This window comes from Ranitomeya variabilis, chromosome 5, assembly GCF_051348905.1.
Source record: "Ranitomeya variabilis isolate aRanVar5 chromosome 5, aRanVar5.hap1, whole genome shotgun sequence".
Lineage (NCBI taxonomy): Eukaryota > Metazoa > Chordata > Amphibia > Anura > Dendrobatidae > Ranitomeya > Ranitomeya variabilis.
The window spans coordinates 503,779,394-503,803,105 of NC_135236.1; positions in this window are offsets into that span (position 1 = coordinate 503,779,394).

Consider the following 23,712-nt stretch of genomic DNA (forward strand, 5'->3'; position numbering starts at 1 on the left):
CCCCCTAAGGAACTTATATAGGCATGTGGTCAACACTTTGAACCCCCAAGTGCTTCACACAAGTTTATAACGTAGAGCCAAAAAAATTAAAAATATTTTTTTTTTCACAAGAATGATCTTTTCACCCCCAATTTTTTATTTTCCCAAGGGTAGCAAAAGAAATTGGTTCCCAAAAGTTGTTGTGCAATTTGTCCTGAGTATGTCGATACCCCGTATGTGGGGGTAAACCACTGCGGAGCTTGGAAGGGAAGGAGCGCCGTTTGAATTTTTAATCTCTTAATTATGAGAGCGGACGCCATTTTTGGTTTGTAGATGTGCCTAACAGCAGAAACCCCCCACAACTGACCCCGTTTTGGAAACTACACCCCTCAAAGATTTTAATCATGGGTATATTGAGCAATTTGAACCCACATGTACGACACAGAGTTTGATAACATTAGGTCGTCATATTGAAAAATTCATTTTTTTCCACGAGAATCTTGTTTTAGACCTGAATGTCTCACTTTTTCAGAAATAACATCAAAAAGTGGACCCCACAATTCGTTACCCACTTTATTATGAGCGCAGCGATATCCCATATGTAGTCAAAAAGTTCTGTTTGGACAAATGGCAGGGCTTGGACAGAAAGGGGCACAATGTGACAAATTTGGCTTTATTTGAAATTGCAGATCCAGGACCCATTCAAAGCTTCTAGAGACATTGAGCAAAAAAGAAAATCCTTTCAGGAATTATTACTCACAGAGGGAGGCATGCTCCTAAAACACATTGGCTGACTATAAAATTGGTCTTGCTAACAAAACAGTTGTCCCGCATTTGCGTATATTGTAGCAGGAAGAATAAACTGTACTGGAATGAAGGGCAAAATGTGTAGGAAAATTCAGCCAACTATGTGGCAAAGCGGAGTTTGTTCCAAAGATGAAAGAACACCATCAGGGTTAGAATGGCAGAGCAGACACTTTCAGAGACTGGTCGTACAACGTCCTTTTAGCTCCATCAATCCCTATATGAGGACAAATGTGCCAATAGACGTGGTACACCATAGCAAGCTCCCACCCGCCAAGGTCAGAACCGCTATATGCACAAAACAACCAGTTCTCTATAGAAAGTATTGTCTGGTACCAGAGGTTCGGCAAGAACCATAATGTAAAGCCCATAGTGTATAAGTACGGATTTCCTAATTTTTTTAGAAATCCTACAATAAAATGATCATGCCCGTATCATCAACATAAATATAAGTAATATAAATGGAAGCCAAAGTTTTGTGTAGCAAGACAGTCATAAAAACAGTCAAAGTTAGATAAATGGTCAAAAAGGTTTGTGAGTAATCAAGTCCTAGAATTCATTTTCAGATGATCTGACTTTTCAAGATCATTTCTGGGGTCCACATTCTAACGCTTATTGACATAGGTACGTGGACGAGAATTTGTTGGGATAGTAGTTTGGTATGGGATTGATCGAGTCCTAAAATTTTCAGATGACCTGACTTTGCAAGAACATTTGTGGGGTCCACACTCTAGAGCGTACAGACGTGGGTACGTGGACGAGAATTTGTTGGGATAGTAGTTTGGTATGGGATTGATCAAGTTCTGGAATTAATTGTGAAATGGGGTAAAATGGGATCTACTAATTAAAATATTCTTTATCAATTGTTCCAAATTGTACTACTTGGGCCACTAAGCAGAAAATAAAAATTATTGAAAAAAAACAAACTAATAATTGTAGGTGGTGTGGTAGGTCTCAAAACAGGGGGAGATACAAAGGCCTGGTTGAGATGGGCATGTGGGGCAATAGAATCGGGAATCACTCCGTCTGCCATGCTTTCTGCAAACTCGGCACCTTTTTTGAGGATACCTTTGGGTGGGAGTGACAGGGACAGGGTGAGGAAAATGGCGTTCTGAAAGTCTCCGGGAATCCTCAGAGTCGAAGGCTTCCCCCGGTGCCATGGACTCAAATATGAGGATCTCTACAACTTTTTCCTGAAAGTGCAGGAACGTAAGTGGTCCTTGGGATTTTTTTTATAGGACAAAGCTGTTATATGTGGCAGTTTGAATGAGATAGATTGCCACCTTTTTATACCACGCCCTGGTCTTCCTCTTGACCAGGTATGGTTGCAGAACCTGGTCTGACAGGTCTACGCCACCCATGTTTGTTATAGTCTGTGACGCAGACAGGTTTTTCTTCGTCCCTGGTGGCACCCCTCTCTCTGACCGTCACAGTGGTGTCCGTATGCAGTGTGGAAAGCATGTAGACGTCCTTCCTGACTTTCCACTTTACTGCAAGAAGTTGGTCGCTTGCAAGTGAGAATGACGCCCCCCTCTCCAAGCATCTGGACACCAACTGTGACGGAAGCCCCACTCTGTTTTTCCTCACTGTCCCACAGGCCCCTGTATTTGCAGCATGTAGGGATTTGTATAGGGGGATGCTCGTGTAGTATTTGTCAGTATACACGTGGTACCCTTGATATAGAAAGGGCATCATTAGCTCCCAGACAATTTTGCCTGGGATACCAATTGTCTGGGGGCAGTTTGGGGGGTTTATTTGGCGGTCCCTACCTTCATAAATTAAGAAGGCTGACGTGTACCCTGATGAGCTCTCGCAAGCTTTGTATAATTTTACACCATATTTGGCTCTTTTGGAGGGAATAAATTGGCGGAATAACAGACGGCCCTTGTAGCTCATCAAGGACTCGTCGACTGCCACATTTTGCTCTGGGGTATAGGAATTTACAAAGGAAGTTTTTAGGAGGGAAATTAGGGGTCTTAATTTATTTAACAACAAAGAAAAATTGTTCCAGCTTCTTCATAAAATTTGATACTTTAATCCAACATATTAAAATAGAAAAGGACACACTCCTGGGACAATGCCATGGCACATGTGAAGAGAGCTACGCGTTTCGACCTTGCGGTCTTTGTCACAGCTGTGTTGTTGGGATTCTACTACGTCGTGTCAGGACGAAGTTCCGTGCCTCTTGCATCTATCGGTCAGCTGGCTTTTTTTCTCTTTTTTGTTTGATACTTAATTTATTTAGCCGATCGTAGTTGGGGTTAGTTCTTGGGAGAGCTTGGGAATTGTCACTGAAGTGGAGGAATCTCATCAGGGCTTCGTAACGGACTCGGGTCATGACGGCTGCAAATACAGGGGTGCTGTGGACAGCTTTTGTTGCCCAGTAAGAGCGGAGAGTGGTTTTTTTTACTATACCCATATTCAGGGTGAGGCCTAAGAATTTTTTAATTTCGGGGACATTTGTGGGGATCCAGGAACGGGAATGAAAGGAAGTGGGTTTTTGGGAAATATACTGGCGGGCATATAGGTTGGTTTGGTGGACGATTAATTGCAGGACTTCGGGGCTAATGAAAATTTCAAAAAAATCAATGGGGGTAAAATTGGCGACATTTACTTTTATTCCAGGGACTGCAGAAAAAGGGGGAATTTGAGGGGAAAATGAGGTGTCATTATACCACAGCGGTGGGGGGACTGCGGTACTTGGTCCTGCCTCTGAAGCTTCAGCAGTGACGACCGACTCCGCTACCACCGGGCTGGGGGATCCCGTGGAGGAAGAGTCGTCATCACTGTCTGAAAACTGCTCAGCTTCAGAGGCAGATTCTGTTTCACTGCAGGAGCTGCCGGAGCAAAGCAGGCTGTAAGCTTGCTCCGCGCTGAAAGTTCTGCGGGCCATTTTATTTATTTCCAACCCTAACCCTAACCCTACCCCTAACCCTAAAAAAAAAATTAAAAAAATTATAATTTATTTTTTTATTTTTTTATTTTTTTTTTATAATCCTCTGCTGATGATGCAGGGATTACAGAGAACGGGGTGGGTAAATTGGATGCTGGCGGATATAGAAATCTGTTTTTGTAACTGACAGGGCAGCACTTGAAATGTAGTCTCTCTCTCTTCTCTCCTAGAACAACTACAAGGAGAGAAGAGAGAGGTACAGCCCAAGTGCTGCCATGTTTATAAAACATTTGGGGTTTTGGTCACTGTGATAGGACATATCACAGTAATCAAAACCCAGCAGCCTATGAGAAAATTCTCACAGGTTGCTGGGTCTCTGCTGGCAGATCATGGCAGGCGCACTGCGCATGCGCCCGCCATTTTCTTCCAGCAGAGAAGAAGGGGGGCTGGGAGCTGTGGGCTGGGGACTTTGGACCGGGGACCTTGGACCGGGGACACTGCCAGAAGTATGGTGGGGTCTCGGGGGACTCCATTTCTCTCCCTTCTGATGTGCAATCACATCAGAGGGGAGAGAAATGCAAAGCAAACTTTTTTTTTTTTTTTACACACTATATGGAGCGATCGCAACCCCGGGGATCTGTAAAGACTGCGGGGGACACTATGTTTTGGTGGCCGCAGCTATGTTTTGGCGGGCGCATCTGCACATGCGCCGGCCATTTTGGAGCCCTAGGAAGGAGGAGGAGGGTCGGGGACCGGGGGGCACCTTTTTCAGTACATAAGGTACCATGGGGGGCTTGGGGGACCCTATTTCTCTCCCCTCTAATGTGCGATCACATTAGAGGGGAGAGAAAGAAAACGCAAGTCCGGATTTTTTTTTTTGCGATCGCCGGTAAACAGTTAATTACCGGCGATCGCAAAAGCGGGGTCGGTAAAAACTGACCCGAATCATGTTCTCTGGGGTCTCGGCTACCCCCGGCAGCCGAGACCCCGGAGAAAATCGGACTGTGGGGTGCGCTATTTACTTTTTCCACAGCGCCGTTAATTAACGGCGCTGTGGTTTAAGTACCCTTAATGACCGCCGTTAAAAGGCGTATCGGCCGTCATTAAGGGGTTAAAATGTGGTGCTCAAAACAGGACACAATTCCAGATGAGGTCTGACCAAAGAGGAGTAGAGGGGCAATAATGACTTTGCGTGATCTAGACTGTATGCTTCTGTCAATGCATCCCAGAATTTCATTTGCCTTTTTTGCTGATGCCTCACACTGTTGACTCATGTTCAGCTTATGATCTATTATTATACCCAAGTCTTTTTCACATGTGCTGTTGCCTAGCCCTATTTCTTCCATTCTGTATATGCTTTTTTCATTTTTTTGCCCAGATGTAGTACTTTGCATTTTTCCCTGTTAAAAACCATTCTATTAGTTACTGCCCACTGCTCCAGTTTATTTATATCTATTTGAATCTTCTCTCTCTTCTCTTGTATTAGCTATCCCTCCAAGCTTTGTGTCATCAGCAAATTTAATCAATGCACCCTCAATTCCTTCATCTAAATTATTGATAAAGATGTTGAACAATACAGAGCCCAGGACAGAACCCTGTGGTACCCCTCTTGAGAAATACTTCCAACTGGATTTGCAGCCATTTACGACCACTCTTTGGGTCCATTCACTAAGCCAGTTATGAATCCACCTTACAGTTGCCTTGTCCATTCCATACTTAGTTATTTTTTCCATAAGGATGGTGTGAGATACTTTGTCAAATGCTTTGCTGAAGTTAATATTTACTATATCTACGGCATTTCCCTGATCCACCCAGTCAGTGATACTGTCATAGAAGGAAATTTAGTTAGTCTGACATGACTTATTAGTTACAAACTCATGCTGACTCTAGTTAATCACTTAATTCTTATCCGGGTACTTACATACATGTTGTTTAATAATTTATTCAAAGATCTTTCCTGGTATGGAAGTCAGACTCACCGGCTTACAGTTCCCTGGGTCCACCTTCTTCCCCTATTTGAAGATAGGAACAACATTTGCTCTTCTCCAGTCTTCTGGGACTTCTCCTGTTCTCCAACAATTTTCAAAGATTGTGGAGAGTGGTTCAAAAATTTCTTCTGCTATCTCATTCAGTACTCATTCAGAATTTAAATAACAATAACAGTCCGAGAACAATGGTAGAATTCAAAAGAATTTTTAAACTACAGTAGAATTCCAAGAACAATGGGAGAGTTCTACAGAGTAATTTAAATAACAATAACATTTTGAGAACAATGGAAGAAATCTACAGGATTTTTAAGCTACAGTTCAATTCTGAGAAGAATTAAAGCATTCTACAGGATTTTGTGTAACATTCTGAGAACAATGGGAGAACTTTAAAAAGTAATTTAAATGGCAATAACAATTCGAGAACAAAGGGGAGTTCAACAGGATTTTTAAACTAAGGTAAAATTTCAAGAATAATGGGATAGTTCTACAGAATTTTTAAACTAGAGTAAAATTCCGATCACAATGGGATAATTTTACAAAGTAATTTAAATAACAATAACATTCCAAGAACAATGGAAGAGATCTACAGGATTTTTAAGCTACATTTCAATTCTGAGAACAATGAGAGTGTTCTACAGAATTTTTAAACTACACTAGAATTCTGAAAACAGTGGGAGAGTTGTACAGGATTTTTAAAGTACAGTAAAATTCCGAGAAAAATTGGAGAATTCTACAAAGTAACTTAAATAACAATAAAAATCCAAGAACAAAGGGACATTTCAACAGGATTTTTAAACTACAGTAAAATTTCAAGAATAATGAGAGAGTTCTAAAGGATTTTTACACTAGAGTAAAATTCCAAGAAAAATGGTAGAATTCTACAAAGTCATTTAAGTAACAATAACAATACAATCTTAAGAACAAATAGAGATTTCTGCAGAGTAAATTAAGTAACAATAACATCCTGAGAACAATGTTTCAGTTCAACAGGATTTTTAAACTACAATAGAGTTCTGAGTACAATGGTAGAGTTCTGCAAAGTAATTTAATTAACAGTACCATTCCGGGTACCGTATTTTTTTGGACTTTAAGACGCACCGGACCATAAGATGCACCTAGAAAAACACTGAAGCAAAAAATGTGGTCAATTCTATACTTAATATCCTCTATCCTGGTAAATATGGTCCCCTCATCCCCACCCTGATACACAGAGCCCCTCATCCCTATCCTGGTATGCATGGCTCCCTAATCCCTATTCTGGTATGCATGGTCCCCTTATCCATTTAATGGTAGGAATGGTCCCCTCATCCTTATCCTGACAGGAATGATCACCCTCATCCCTATACTGGTATGCAGGGTCCCCATCCCAGTCCTTGTATGCATGGCTCCATCCTTATTCTGGTATGATTGGCCCTATCCCAGTCCTGGTATGCATGGCCCCATCCTTATCCTGGTATGATTGGCCCCATCCCAGTTCTGGTATGCATGGTCCCATCAGAAAAGATGAAAAAAACGCATTACACTTACCTTCCTCTGCTCGATTGCAGCATCCTGCTCCATAGCCAGCAGCTGTATTATGCATTATGGCAGGGACCTCATGTGCTGCTCACAAGCAGAGCATAGCTGCTGGAATACTCACCAGGAGCGTTCATCGCAGAGAGCAGTGAGTATTCATTTCCCTTCTGTAGCACACAGTGTCAGCCGGAGCCTTCCTGCTGCAACTGGCGGTCACGTGTGCTTAAACTTAAGAGAAATGAATATTCTGAATATTCATTTCTCTTAAGTATTGACACACATGAACGCTGGTAGCAGCAGGAAGCTGGTGGCTGAGACTGTGCGCTACTGAAGTAGTATTTCAAAAACAATGGGTGACTTCTACAGAGCAATTTAAACAACAATACTATTTAAGAGAAAAATGGGAAAGTACTAAAGGTTTTTAAAACTACCGCAAAATTCCGAGAATAATGGGGGATTTTTACAGCATTTTTAAAATGAGAGAGTAATTTCAGTAACAATAACATTCGAAGAAAAATGGGAGAGTTATACAGGATTTTTAATCTAAAGTTGATTTTGAAGAACATTAATAGAGTTTTACAGGATTTGTGAAGTACAGTAAAATTCCGAGAGGAATTGTAGAGGTATACAGAGTAAATTAAATAATATAATTCTGAGAACAATCAGGACATTCTACAGGATTTTAAAACTAGAATATGTTAGGCGTCAGGATTCAGCCATTGCGCGGGATAAATCCCGAGCATTATCTTCTACTAAGGTCTCCCATTCAGGTATGGCAGCTGCAATTGTTGCTCAGCACAGATGTCAGTTCCAGCGTCTTGCTCAGGCTTGTGGTATGTGTTTGGTTGCTGCAGGCTCTTTAGCCAAGTGTATGGTAACCAGTGATATGCAGATGCAGCCTTGTACTCTGGAGTCTAAGTCCAGAGATCACCTTACTGAGCATGTTCCTGATGTAGCGTCTTCTTATTGGTGGTCATAAGCAATGAAGAAGGGTGCACTCAAGCTGGATATGACTCTAAGGTAAGAAGAGGAGGGTGCCGAGCCTGGTCCAATAGTATGAATAATCAAAAACGAAGAAAGCAGATTGGACTATAAAAAGGCCCGCACAACCACATGATATAGAAAATTGACAAAACGTTTATTAAACACCACAGCAAGACATATAAAAACAATAAAAATACAACCAGTGTAGACATAACACCCCTATTCCAGTATAATAAATCTACAAAAAGTAGAAAAATACAGTATGGCATGTAGTGAACCGGGCTAGCATTAATGTATACCCCTACAAATATAATAGAGAATATTAATGTAAAGCTCACCATATATAGCTCGCAAGTGGAGTGTGGATACGATGCAAAGAAAAAGTATATATCTATGTAAAGCAATGGGAGCAATAACATGCCATGAATGTTCAGCTGGCTGAAGAGGGGAGGCGGCTAAAGCCCAAAGGTATTCTGGCCCTAAGAGGCCATGCAGATGTCCGTGCCCTGAATAGCCGGCAATAGGACAGAATGGGGTGTATGAGAGAAACCCACGCGTATCGCCGCCGCAGCGGCTTCGTCAGGGAAAGTGGGTTCAGTGGTGAGAGACTTACGTTTAAATACAAGCAGTAATCATCTATAATGGAAGCAGCTGCGTAGTCCAAGGGTGGTCGGCATGGACCGGAAGGCGCGCATAGGTAAGTAAAGAGGCGACAGAGCGGAAGGAAGTGTGGAAGTTCTCCATGGAGACAGGTGGCGCATGCGCAGATGCGCCTCAAAATTGAGCCGCACTGCGCAAGCGTCCGGGAGGGCCAAGGCAAGAAGCATACAAGAATGCTTGAGGTGAAAAGTGCACATAACGATAGACACTTATAGAGCATTACCATCGGGCGTATAAGCAACGGAAGAGTATGAGAACACAAATAAAAGGAAAATCTGAGGGAAAAATATGTCATTAATGCAGCGGTATATGCATAAATCGCTATCTGCAGAGCCAAAATAAATGATTTATAAATTATATACATATATACAAGCAAAAAACAAATGGTTCTTGAAGCAAAGAGTAGATAAATTATTCATGGCCCGCGTCCAGAAGTCCATTTGCTGGTGAAATCTGCAGAACATGACAGACATGAAGCAAAGGGGAAGAGGACAAGATGTCACAAGTTATGTGACACATCCAGAAAATTGTCCATCTTCGATCTTCCATTTAACCCCCTATGAAGCAGTGGGAGGAAAAACTCGACGCGTGTCAGAGGGTCATATTCCGGAATCTACAGACTCAAACCAGTAAACAGTTCATTGCCACACTGTCCAGAAATATGGCAGAACATGTGTAGGAAAATAAAACATCCGATGACCAATTTTCTTGTATAAAGTCCACAGGTGCCAATACAGGTCCAGTTCCAGAATCCACAGACTCAAACCGGTCTAAAGTCGAACCCTTCAATTTGCATGGTTGTCCCAAATAAGAGGTCAAGGGCAGGTCATGTACAGGAGAATAAGACATCCGACATTCGATATCTTGTATAGCCAATGGGTGCTGGGACGTATCCAATCGATCCCAATAGACGGCTAAAGAGAAGAAAACAATAATAGAAATGTTGAATGTGAAACCACATCCATAAAATGGATCAACTACCCAAAAAGCCTGTTACTTACCTATGCGCGCCTTCCGGTCCATGCCGACCACCCTTGGACTACGCGGCTGCTTCCATTATAGATGATTACTGCTTGTATTTAAACGTAAGTCTCTCACCACTGAACCCACTTTCCCTGACGAAGCCGCTGTGGCGGCGATACGCGTGGGTTTCTCTCATACACCCCATTCTGTCCTATTGCCGGCTATCCAGGGCACGGACATCTGCATGGCCTCTGAGGGCCAGAATACCTTTGGGCTTTAGCCGCCTCCCCTCTTCAGCCAGCTGAACATTCATGGCATGTTATTGCTCCCATTGCTTTGCATAGATATATACTTTTTCTTTGCATCGTATCCACACTCCACTTGCGAGCTATATATGGTGAGCTTTACATTAATATTCTCTATTATATTTGTAGGGGTATACATTAATGCTAGCCCGGTTCACTACATGCCATACTGTATTTTTCTACTTTTTGCAGATTTATTATACTGGAATAGGGGTGTTATGTCTACACTGGTTGTATTTTATTTGTTTTTATATGTCTTGCTGTGGTGTTTAATAAATGTTTTGTCAATTTTCTATATCATGTGGTTGTGCGGGCCTTTTTATAGTCCAATCTGCTTTCTTCGTTTTTGATTCTTATTGGTGGTCAGGCGGTAGCTGCTCTGGTGATGTGGCAACAATGGATTGGCCCACGGGCGATGTCTCGACCGACTGGGCATGAGTGTTTGGGGTGGAACCTAGCATATAAAAGGCTCTCAGCGGTGCACGCAGGCACGCCAGTGACATTTATGTTTTGGTGTGGGTGTTGGTTGTTACTTCACTACTCTGTCTGCACATTTGTGTGTCTGTCTAAGTTCAAAGACTGTACATGATGGCAAGCAGGTAGCACACTTATACGGTTTCGTACCCATGGCTCAATGCCTGAGTCTCTAGTCAGCTACATGCTTAGGGTGCCGGTCAGGCACAAGTTCAGTAGCGTTAGGACTGGGGTAACTAGCCACTTGGCTTAGCATCTGCTTTGTTCATGTGTGCAGTTAGCACAGTTCAGTTACAGAGTAAGCTCAACCCTTATGCTTCCTCTCAGTGAAGGCGACAGGGTATTGTACCTAGCGTCATAAGAGTTCCTTCTTTTGGCACAGCATCTGCTTCATTTGTATGTGTAGAAAGATTGCGCTTACTGAGTGTATTGGGGGACACTGGCTTGGCACGGGATTCAAGCACTTAGGCATGGTTTTTCTACTTAAACACTCCACACGGTTTATTGTGGCATCATAAGCCTGATTATGCACAGTTCATCATATACACTTCATAGAACTCAATAGTCACCAGCCGGTAACATTAAGTTGCAGCTTTATCTCTGGACACTTCATTTTCGGCTTTACCTCACGGACACTAAACATGTTGGACCTCTCACTTCGTCCAGTCACTAGGGTTGAGCGAAACGGATCGTTCATTTTCATAAGTCGCCGAATTTTGGCAAAGTCGGCGTCTCATGCAACCGACCCGATCCCTGTGTGGGGTCTGCCATGCGGTACGCGACTTTCGCATCAAAGTCGCGTTTCAATGACGCTAAAAGCGCCATTTCTCAGCCATTGAAGGTGGACGCAGAGTGTGGGCAGCGTGATGACATAGATCTCAGTCCCCACCATCTTAGAGAAGGGCATTGCAGTAATTGGCTTGATTTCTGCCGCATCACAGGGGCTATAAAGGGGCGTTCCCGCCGACCGCCATCTTACTGCTGCTGATCTGAGTGTAGGGAGAGGTTGCTGCCGCTTCTTCAGAAGCAGGGATAGTGATAGGCAGAGTACATAAAGCCACAAACCGCTTGTGCTGTAGCAATTTCCACTGTCCAACACCACCTTTTGTTTGCAGGGACAGTGGAAGCTACATTTTTTTTTGCCTCAGCACTGTAGCTCATTGGGCTGCCCTAGAAGGCTCCCTGATAGCTGCGTTGCTGTGTGTGTACGCCGCTGTGCAAACCAACTGCTTTTTTCAAAGCACAAATCCTGTTGTTCCTTCCTTTCTGCACAGCTATCTTGTTTGTTTGTCCACACTTTTGTGTGCAGCAGTCCTTTTTATAGCTGCCTGCCATACTTTTCTGAGATTACTGCAGGGAGATAAAGATTGGCAAGTCTGCCTCTGTGCCAGTCCTGTGTGTGGCATCTGTCTCTCATTGTGTGCCACCGAAAACCACTGTGTAATACTTGGCCATTTTTTGGGGGGGTAAATTCTCCCTTTAAAAAAAAAAATAATTAGTGGGAGATAAAGATTGGCAAGTCTGCCTCTGTGCCAGTCCTGTGTGTGGCATCTGTCTCTCATTGTGTGCCACCAAAAACCACTGTGTAATACTTGGCCATTTTTTTGGGGGGGGTAAATTCTCCCTTTTAAAAAAAAATAATTAGTGGGAGATAAAGATTGGCAAGTCTGCCTCTGTGCCAGTCCTGTGTGTGGCATCTGTCTCTCATTGTGTGCCACCAAAAACCACTGTGTAAAACTTGGCCATTTAATTTTTGGGGGTAAATTCTCCCTGTAAAAAAAAAATAATTAGTGGGAGATAAAGATTGGCAAGTCTGCCTCTGTGCCAGTCCTGTGTGTGGCATCTGTCTCTCATTGTGTGCCACAGAAAACCTAGTGTGTAATATATATTTTTTTTTTCTAAATTCTCCCTTTTAAAAAAAAATAATTAGTGGGAGATAAAGATTGGCAAGTCTGCCTCTGTGCCAGTCCTGTGTGTGGCATCTGTCTCTCATTGTGTGCCACCGAAAACCACTGTGTAATACTTGGCCATTTTTTTTTTTGGGGGGGTAAATTCTCCCTTTTAAAAAAAAAATAATTAGTGGGAGATAAAGATTGGCAAGTCTGCCTCTGTGCCAGTCCTGTGTGTGGCATCTGTCTCTCATTGTGTGCCACCGAAAACCACTGTGTAATACTTGGCCATTTATTTTTTGGGGGTAAATTCTCCCTGTAAAAAAAAAAATAATTAGTGGGAGATAAAGATTAGCAAGTCTGCCTCTGTGCCAGTCCTGTGTGTGGCATCTGTCTCAAATTATTGGGGCACAGAAAACCTAGTGTGTAACATTGAGCCTGATTTTCTTTTCAGTGTCAGGCACCTATAAAGGTATATATAAATCCTACAGAAGTTTGAGTTCACCTTATAAGTTGTTTTACAGCAACAAATACCGTTACTTTGGTTACATTTTGCAAACAATGAGGAAGTCTAGTGGAAGAGGTCGTGGCCGTGGGCGGTCATTGTCAGCTGGTAATGATGGTAGTGGTGGTGGAGCATCAGGTGGTCGTGGTAAAAGCAGCACAGCACCTAAGTCTCGAGTTGTTGAGCCAGGTTCGTAGTCTGGCTACACAAGGCCTCGAACGCTCTCTTTTCTGGGAGTAGGAAAACCACTTTTGAAGCTGGAGCAGGAGGAACAAGTATTGGCTTTCATTGCTGACTCTGCCTCTAGCTCTTTCGCCTCCTCCTCGGAAAGTGCCAAATGTCAGCAGTGCATCGTCAGTGGATGCTCCCGGTCAGGAACAAGTCGCTTCCTTGTGTCCTTCACCCAGAACAACAGTGAAGGATGCGTCAGTCGACAGAACAGGATACTCCATGGAGCTCTTTACACATACCGTTCCTGGGTTAGACAGTGAAACAGTTAACAGGCCATGCCCATTCGAAGTTGAATCGGACATGGAGTGCACAGATGCACAGCCACAGCCAGATTACTATGCTGTTCCTTTGACTCAGACCAGAACATTGCCCTCGCAGTGTACTGAGGCAGAATCAAACCCAGCGGAGACTATGGTGCCCCGTCACGAACGCAATACCACCGGCTTACACGGTGACACAGACGAAGTTGCACACGACATAGAAGAAGAGGTCATAGATGACCCAGTTGTTGACCCCGATTGGCAGCCATTAGGGGAACAGGGTGCAGGCGGCAGTAGTTCTGAAGCGGAGGAGGAGGAGTCGCAGCAGGCATCAACATCACAACAGGTTCCATCTGCCGGGCCCGTATCTGGCCAAAAACGCGTGGCAAAACCAAAACCAGTTGGAGGACAGCGTGGCCATCCGGTTAAAGAAGCTCAGTCTGCAATGCCTGAAAAGGTATCCGATAGTAGAAAGAGTGCAGTCTGGCATTTTTTTAAACAACATCCAAATGATCAGCGCAAAGTCATCTGTCAAAAATGTTCAACTACCTTAAGCAGAGGTCAGAATCTTAAAAGTCTAAATACAAGTTGCATGCATAGACATTTATCCACCATGCATTTGCAAACCTGGACTAACTACCAAACGTCCCTAAAGGTTGCAGCACCCTCGGCCAATGAAGCTAGTCAGCAACGCTACATCCCTTCCCTCCCTGTAAGCCCACCATTTCCCATGCCACCTGCAGTATCTGTGCAGCTTTTGTCTCCAGGCCAAAGCAGTCAGGGAATCACCAGGTTCGTAGTAGGAAACACTGCATGTAGGGCACCGGCAAGAATACCATCTCCAACCCTCTCTCAGTCACCCATGTCCATCGGCACCACCGCTAGTTCCACGATCTCCAGCTCTCCAGTCCAGCTCACCCTACATGAGACTATTGTTGGAAAAGGAAGTACTCATCCTCGCATCCGCGTACACAGGGTTTGAACGCCCACATTGCTAGACTAATCTCATTAGAGATGATGCCCTACCGGTTAGTTGAAAGCGAAGCTTTCAAAGCGCTGATGGACTACGCTGTACCACGCTACGAGCTACCCAGTCGGCACTTCTTTTCTAGAAAAGCCATCCCAGCCCTCCAACAGCATGTTAAAGACCGCATCGTCCATGCACTCAGGCAGTCTGTGACTGCAAAGGTGCACCTGACAACAGATGCATGGACCAGTAGGCATGGCCAGGGATGTTACGTGTCCATCACGGCACACTGGGTGAATGTGGTGGATGCAGGGTCTACAGGGGACAGCAATATTGGGACAGTTCTGCCTAGCCCACGGTCAAGGAAAGAGTTGGCTGTAGGCGTTCGCCCCCCCTCCTCCTCTTCCTCCTCCTCCTGCAGAAGCGAGAGCTCGTCCACAGACCGCAGTCGCACATCCACTCCATCCGCAGCTGCCACTGTTGCACACCAGGTGTGCCATTATGGGACAGCTAGTGGCAAGCATCAGCAGGCTGTATTGGCAATGAAGTGTTTGGGCGACAACAGACACACCACGGAAGTTCTGTCCGAGTTCTTGCAGAAAGAAACTCAGTCATGGCTGGGCACTGTCCATCTTGAGGCAGGCAAGGTAGTGAGTGATAACGGAAGGAATTTCATGGCTGCCATAGCCCTTTCCCAACTGAAACACATTCCTTGCCTGGCTAACACCTTAAACCTGGTGGTGCAGTGCTTCCTGAAAAGTTAGCCGGGGTTACCCGACCTGCTCCTCAAAGTGCGCAGACTTTGCTCGCATATCCGCCGTTCGCCCGTACACTCCAGCCGTATGCAGAACTATCAGCGTTCTTTGAACCTTCCTCAGCATCGCCTAATCATAGACGTTGCAACAAGGTGGAACTCCACATTGCACATGCTTCAGAGAGTGTGCGAACAGAGGCGTGCTGTTATGTATTTGTGGGAGGATACACGGGCAGGCAGTTGGATGGCAGACATGGAGTTGTCAGGTGTGCAGTGGTCGAAGCTACAAGACCTGTGTCAAGTCCTTCAGTGTTTTGAGGAATGCACACGGCTGGTTAGTGCAGACAACGCCATAATAAGCATGCGCATCCCCCTAATGCGTCTGCTGATGCAAAGTTTGACGCACATAAAGGAGCAGGCGTCTGCAGCCGAGGAAGAGGAAAGCCTTGATGACAGTCAGCCATTGTCTGGTCAGTGCCGTGTAGAGGACGCGGTAGCGGGCGAAGAGGAGGAGGAGGATGATGGCGATGAGTACTTTTTTAATGAGGAAGCTTCTCCTGGGCCAACAGAAATTAGTGGCGTTGCAAGGCCGGGTTCTGTTTTTTTAAGGGAGACAAGTGACGTAGATTTGCCTGTAACTGCCCCTCAAACCACCACAACCGCAGATTTGACAACTGGAACTTTCGCCCACATGGCGGATTATGCCTTACGTATCCTCAAAAGGGACCCACGCATTATTAAAATGATGAGCGATGACGATTACTGGTTGGCCTGCATCCTTGACCCTCGCTATAAAGGCAAATTGCAAAAAATTATGCCACATGAGAACCTCGAACAAATATTAGCAACCAAACAAGCTACTCTTGTAGACCGTTTGATTCAGGCATTCCCAGCACACAGTGCCGGTGATGGTTCTCACACAAGCTGCAGGGGGCTACAGGGCAGAGGTGTTAGAGGTGCACAGATCAGAAGTGGCGTTGGACAGAGGGGTTTTCTGACCAGGTTGTGGAGTGATTTCGCAATGACCGCTGTTATGGTTCTCAATGGCAAGAGAACATAGCCCAGCAAACATAAGAACTAGCTCTTGGAAGGATGGAAACTAAACTGACCATGAACTAAACCTGCCGCACAACTAACAGTAGCCGGGTAGCGTTGCCTGCGTTTTATCCCTAGACGCCCAGCGCCGGCCGGAGGACTAACTAATCCTGGCAGAGGAAAATATAGTCCTGGCTCACCTCTAGAGAAATTTCCCCGAAAGGCAGACAGAGGCCCCCACATATATTGGCGGTGATTTAAGATGAAATGACAAACGTAGTATGAAAATAGGTTTAGCAAAATTGAGGTCCGCTTACTAAATAGCAGGAAGACAGAAAGGGCACTTTCATGGTCAGCTGAAAACCCTATCAAAACACATCCTGAAATTACTTTAAGACTCTAGTATTAACTCATAACATCAGAGTGGCAATTTCAGATCACAAGAGCTTTCCAGACACAGAAACGAAACTACAGCTGTGAACTGGAACAAAATGCAAAAACAAACGAGGACTAAAGTCCAACTTAGCTGGAAGTTGTCTAGCAGCAGGAACATGCACAGAAAGGCTTCTGATTACAATGTTGACCGGCATGGAAGTGACAGAGGAGCAAGGCTAAATAGCGACTCCCACATCCTGATGGAAACAGGTGAACAGAGGGGATGATGCACACCAGTTCAATTCCACCAGTGGCCACCGGGGGAGCCCAAAATCCAATTTCACAACAGTACCCCCCCCTCAAAGAGGGGGCACCGAACCCTCACCAGAACCACCAGGGCGATCAGGATGAGCCCTATGAAAGGCACGGACCAGATCGGAGGCATGAACATCAGAGGCAGTCACCCAAGAATTATCCTCCTGACCGTATCCCTTCCATTTGACCAGATACTGGAGTTTCCGTCTGGAAACACGGGAGTCCAAGATTTTTTCCACAACGTACTCCAACTCGCCCTCAACCAACACCGGAGCAGGAGGCTCAACGGAAGGCACAACCGGTACCTCATACCTGCGCAATAATGACCGATGAAAAACATTATGAATAGAAAAAGATGCAGGGAGGTCCAAACGGAAGGACACAGGGTTAAGAATCTCCAATATCTTGTACGGGCCGATGAACCGAGGCTTAAACTTGGGAGAAGAAACCCTCATAGGGACAAAACGAGAAGACAACCACACCAAGTCCCCAACACAAAGCCGAGGACCAACCCGACGCCGGCGGTTGGCAAAAAGCTGAGTCTTCTCCTGGGACAACTTCAAATTGTCCACTACCTGCCCCCAAATCTGATGCAACCTCTCCACCACAGCATCCACTCCAGGACAATCCGAAGACTCCACCTGACCAGAAGAAAATCGAGGATGAAACCCCGAATTACAGAAAAAGGGAGACACCAAGGTGGCAGAGCTGGCCCGATTATTGAGGGCAAACTCCGCTAAAGGCAAAAAAGCAACCCAATCATCCTGATCTGCAGACACAAAACACCTCAAATATGTCTCCAAGGTCTGATTCGTCCGCTCGGTCTGGCCATTAGTCTGAGGATGGAAAGCAGACGAGAAAGACAAATCTATGCCCATCCTAGCACAGAATGCTCGCCAAAATCTAGACACGAATTGGGTACCTCTGTCAGAAACGATATTCTCCGGAATACCATGCAAACGGACCTCATTTTGAAAAAACAGAGGAACCAACTCGGAAGAAGAAGGCAACTTAGGCAGGGGAACCAAATGGACCATCTTAGAGAAACGATCACACACCACCCAAATGACAGACATCTTCTGAGAAACAGGAAGATCCGAAATAAAATCCATCGAGATGTGCGTCCAGGGCCTCTTCGGAATAGGCAAGGGCAACAACAATCCACTAGCCCGAGAACAACAAGGCTTGGCCCAAGCACAAACGTCACAAGACTGCACGAAGCCTCGCACATCTCGAGACAGGGAAGGCCACCAGAAGGACCTTGCCACCAATTCCCTGGTACCAAAGATTCCAGGATGACCTGCCAACGCAGAAGAATGAACCTCAGAAATGACTTTACTGGTCCAATCATCAGGAACAAACAGTCTACCAGGTGGGCAACGATCAGGTCTATCCGCCTGAAACTCCTGCAAGGCCCGCCGCAGGTCTGGAGAAACGGCAGACAATATCACTCCATCCTTAAGGATACCTGTAGGTTCAGAATTACATGGGGAGTCAGGCTCAAAACTCCTAGAAAGGGCATCCGCCTTAACATTCTTAGAACCCGGCAGGTAGGACACCACAAAATTAAACCGAGAGAAAAACAACGACCAGCGCGCCTGTCTAGGATTCAGGCGTCTGGCGGACTCAAGATAAATTAGATTTTTGTGGTCAGTCAATACCACCACCTGATGTCTAGCCCCCTCAAGCCAATGACGCCACTCCTCAAAAGCCCACTTCATGGCCAAAAGCTCCCGATTCCCAACATCATAATTCCGCTCGGCGGGCGAAAATTTACGCGAGAAAAAAGCACAAGGTCTCATCACGGAGCAATCGGAACTTCTCTGCGACAAAACCGCCCCAGCTCCGATTTCAGAAGCGTCGACCTCAACCTGAAAAGGAAGAGCAACATCAGGCTGACGCAACACAGGGGCGGAAGAAAAGCGGCGCTTAAGCTCCCGAAAGGCCTCCACAGCAGCAGGGGACCAATCAGCAACATCAGCACCCTTCTTAGTCAAATCAGTCAATGGTTTAACAACATCAGAAAAACCAGCAATAAATCGACGATAAAAGTTAGCAAAGCCCAAAAATTTCTGAAGACTCTTAAGAGAAGAGGGTTGCGTCCAATCACAAATAACCTGAACCTTGACAGGATCCATCTCGATGGAAGAGGGGGAAAAAATATATCCCAAAAAGGAAATCTTTTGAACCCCAAAAACGCACTTAGAACCCTTCACACACAAGGAATTAGACCGCAAAACCTGAAAAACCCTCCTAACCTGCTGGACATGAGAGTCCCAGTCATCCGAAAAAATCAAAATATCATCCAGATACACAATCATAAATTTATCCAAATAATCACGGAAAATGTCATGCATAAAGGACTGAAAGACTGAAGGGGCATTTGAAAGACCAAAAGGCATCACCAAATACTCAAAGTGGCCCTCGGGCGTATTAAATGCGGTTTTCCACTCATCCCCCTGCTTAATTCGCACCAAATTATACGCCCCACGGAGATCTATCTTAGAGAACCACTTGGCCCCCTTTATGCGAGCAAACAAATCAGTCAGCAGTGGCAACGGATATTGATATTTAACCGTGATTTTATTCAAAAGCCGATAATCAATACACGGCCTCAAAGAGCCATCTTTCTTAGCCACAAAGAAAAAACCGGCTCCTAAGGGAGATGACGAAGGACGAATATGTCCCTTTTCCAAGGACTCCTTTACATATTCTCGCATAGCAGCATGTTCAGGCACAGACAGATTAAATAAACGACCCTTAGGGTATTTACTACCCGGAATCAAATCTATGGCACAATCGCACTCCCGGTGCGGAGGTAATGAACCAAGCTTAGGTTCTTCAAAAACGTCACGATATTCAGTCAAGAATTCAGGAATCTCAGAGGGAATAGATGATGAAATGGAAACCACAGGTACGTCCCCATGCGTCCCCTTACATCCCCAGCTTAACACAGACATAGCTTTCCAGTCAAGGACTGGGTTATGAGATTGCAGCCATGGCAATCCAAGCACCAACACATCATGTAGGTTATACAGCACAAGAAAGCGAATAATCTCCTGGTGATCCGGATTAATCCGCATAGTTACTTGTGTCCAGTATTGTGGTTTATTGCTAGCCAATGGGGTGGAGTCAATCCCCTTCAGGGGTATAGGAGTTTCAAGAGGCTCCAAATCATACCCACAGCGTTTGGCAAAGGACCAATCCATAAGACTCAAAGCGGCGCCAGAGTCAACATAGGCATCCGCGGTAATAGATGATAAAGAACAAATCAGGGTCACAGATAGAATAAACTTAGACTGTAAAGTGCCAATTGAAACAGACTTATCAAGCTTCTTAGTACGCTTAGAGCATGCTGATATAACATGAGTTGAATCACCGCAATAGAAGCACAACCCATTTTTTCGTCTAAAATTCTGCCGTTCACTTCTGGACAGAATTCTATCACATTGCATATTCTCTGGCGTCTTCTCAGTAGACACCGCCAAATGGTGCACAGGTTTGCGCTCCCGCAGACGCCTATCGATCTGGATAGCCATTGTCATGGACTCATTCAGACCCGCAGGCACAGGGAACCCCACCATAACATCCTTAATGGCATCAGAGAGACCCTCTCTGAAATTCGCCGCCAGGGCGCACTCATTCCACTGAGTAAGCACAGCCCATTTACGAAATTTCTGGCAGTATATTTCAGCTTCGTCTTGCCCCTGAGATAGGGACATCAAGGCCTTTTCCGCCTGAAGTTCTAACTGGGGTTCCTCATAAAGCAACCCCAAGGCCAGAAAAAACGCATCCACATTGAGCAACGCAGGATCCCCTGGAGCCAATGCAAAAGCCCAATCCTGAGGGTCGCCCCGGAGCAAGGAAATCACAATCCTGACCTGCTGAGCAGGATCTCCAGCAGAGCAAGATTTCAGGGACAAAAACAACTTGCAATTATTTTTGAAATTTTGAAAGCAAGATCTATTCCCCGAGAAAAATTCAGGCAAAGGAATTCTAGGTTCAGATATAGGAACCTGAACAACAAAATCTTGTAAATTTTGAACTTTCGTGGTGAGATTATTCAAACCTGCAGCTAAACTCTGAATATCCATTTTAAACAGGTGAACACAGAGCCATTCCAGGATTAGAAGGAGAGAGAGAGAGAAAGGCTGCAATATAGGCAGACTTGCAAGAGATTCAATTACAAGCACACTCAGAACTGAAGGGAAAAAAAAAAAAAAAAAATCTTCAGCAGACTTCTCTTTACTCTCCTTTCTCTGTCAATTAATTTAACCCTTTTGGCCGGTCAAACTGTTATGGTTCTCAATGGCAAGAGAACATAGCCCAGCAAACATAAGAACTAGCTCTTGGAAGGATGGAAACTAAACTGACCATGAACTAAACCTGCCGCACAACTAACAGTAGCCGGGTAGCGTTGCCTGCGTTTTATCCCTAGACGCCCAGCGCCGGCCGGAGGACTAACTAATCCTGGCAGAGGAAAATATAGTCCTGGCTCACCTCTAGAGAAATTTCCCCGAAAGGCAGACAGAGGCCCCCACATATATTGGCGGTGATTTAAGATGAAATGACAAACGTAGTATGAAAATAGGTTTAGCAAAATTGAGGTCCGCTTACTAAATAGCAGGAAGACAGAAAGGGCACTTTCATGGTCAGCTGAAAACCCTATCAAAACACATCCTGAAATTACTTTAAGACTCTAGTATTAACTCATAACATCAGAGTGGCAATTTCAGATCACAAGAGCTTTCCAGACACAGAAACGAAACTACAGCTGTGAACTGGAACAAAATGCAAAAACAAACGAGGACTAAAGTCCAACTTAGCTGGAAGTTGTCTAGCAGCAGGAACATGCACAGAAAGGCTTCTGATTACAATGTTGACCGGCATGGAAGTGACAGAGGAGCAAGGCTAAATAGCGACTCCCACATCCTGATGGAAACAGGTGAACAGAGGGGATGATGCACACCAGTTCAATTCCACCAGTGGCCACCGGGGGAGCCCAAAATCCAATTTCACAACAGACCGCAGACAGGACAGGTACTGCAGCATCTATTCAAAGTGACAGGAGACAACATTTGTCCAGTATGGTTACTAACTATTTTTCATCCCTTATCGATGTTCTCCCTCAACCGTCATTCTCATTTGATTACTGGGCATCCAAATTAGACACCTGGCCTGAATTGGCAGAATATGCATTGCAGGAGCTTGCTTGCCCAGCAGCTAGTGTGCTATCAGAAAGAGTATTCAGTGCTGCTGGTTCAATATTAACCGAAAAAAGGACTCGTCTGGCTACCCAAAATGTGGATGATCTCACCTTCATTAAAATGAACCACTCCTGGATTTCAAAATATTTTGCCCCACCTTTCCCGGCTGACACCTAGCTTTCCTATAAAAAGGTCTTGCTTGTGGACTGGTCTTACTGAGTGTTCCAATCTCTTAATTTGCAGCAGCTGTTTGTCCAGCATACGACATGTTTACACCTCCCTCAATGGGAAAATTCCCCCCACGGGGCCGTGGTCTCGCCACTTGGCGCAAGCACCCGTTACAGTGCTGTTTGTCTGAAGAGGTGGGTGTGCCCGCTTTTGGTCGACGGCACTGCCACTGGGTCCCTCATAGTACAATGAAGTGTCTCTGGTGGTGGTGGTGCGCACCCAACGTCAGACACACCGTTGTAACATGAGGGGCCCTGGGACGGTACCGCCGGCCACAAGAGAGTTCCCCCCCCCAGCTCAAACTGTGCTCTACCACGTGCAAAATTATCTCGCACAGCTCCACCAATGTTTAGTCTATGCGCTGACATCATTCAATGCCTGGCACTGACAATACCAATTTGTTGACATCTATGATGCTAGTTAAAGTAGTCTGGGTCAGTGTCCTATATTGACACCAGTAAATACTTACTGCCAAATTACTTTGTCAGAAACTCAGCAGATGAGCCCACCCCTGTACCTAAGTATGCCACACTTTTTTTTTGTTGTTTTGTGAGACATTAACATCTATTTATTTTTTGTGAGTACTAACTGTGTCAGACACTCCTTGCAATCCTCCTCCGCTGACCACAATGCTGCCTGTGTATCCATGTAACCGATTTAAAACTGCCTTGAGCCTATTTTTTGTTATTTTAGGCCTTCGTTAGCCTGTCTGCGGTCCCTCCTTGCAATACTCCTCCACTGACCACAATGCTGCCTGTGTATCCATGTAACCGATTTTAAACTGCCTTGAGCCTATTTTTATTTATTTTAGGCCTTTGTTAGCCTGTCTGTGGTCCCTCCTTGCAATACTCCTCCACTGACCACAATGCTGCCTGTGTATCCATGTAACCGATTTTAAACTGCCTTGAGCCTATTTTTTTTTATTTTAGGCCTTCGTTAGCCTGTCTGCGGTCCCTACTTGCAATACTCCTCCACTGACCACAATGCTGCCTGTGTATCCGTGTAACTGATTTTAAACTGCCTTGAGCCTATTTTTATTTATTTTAGGCCTTCGTTAGCCTGTCTGCGGTCCCTCCTTGCAATACTCCTCCACTGACCACAATGCTGCCTGTGTATCCATGTAACCGATTTTAAACTGCCTTGAGCCTATTTTTATTTATTTTAGGTCTTCGTTAGCCTGTCTGCGGTCCCTCCTTGCAATACTCCTCCACTGACCACAATGCTGCCTGTGTATCCATGTAACCGATTTTAAACTGCCTTGAGCCTATTTTTATTTATTTTAGGCCTTCATTAGCCTGTCTGCGGTCCCTACTTGCAATACTCCTCCACTGACCACAATGCTGCCTGTGTATCCATGTAACCGATTTAAAACTGCCTTGAG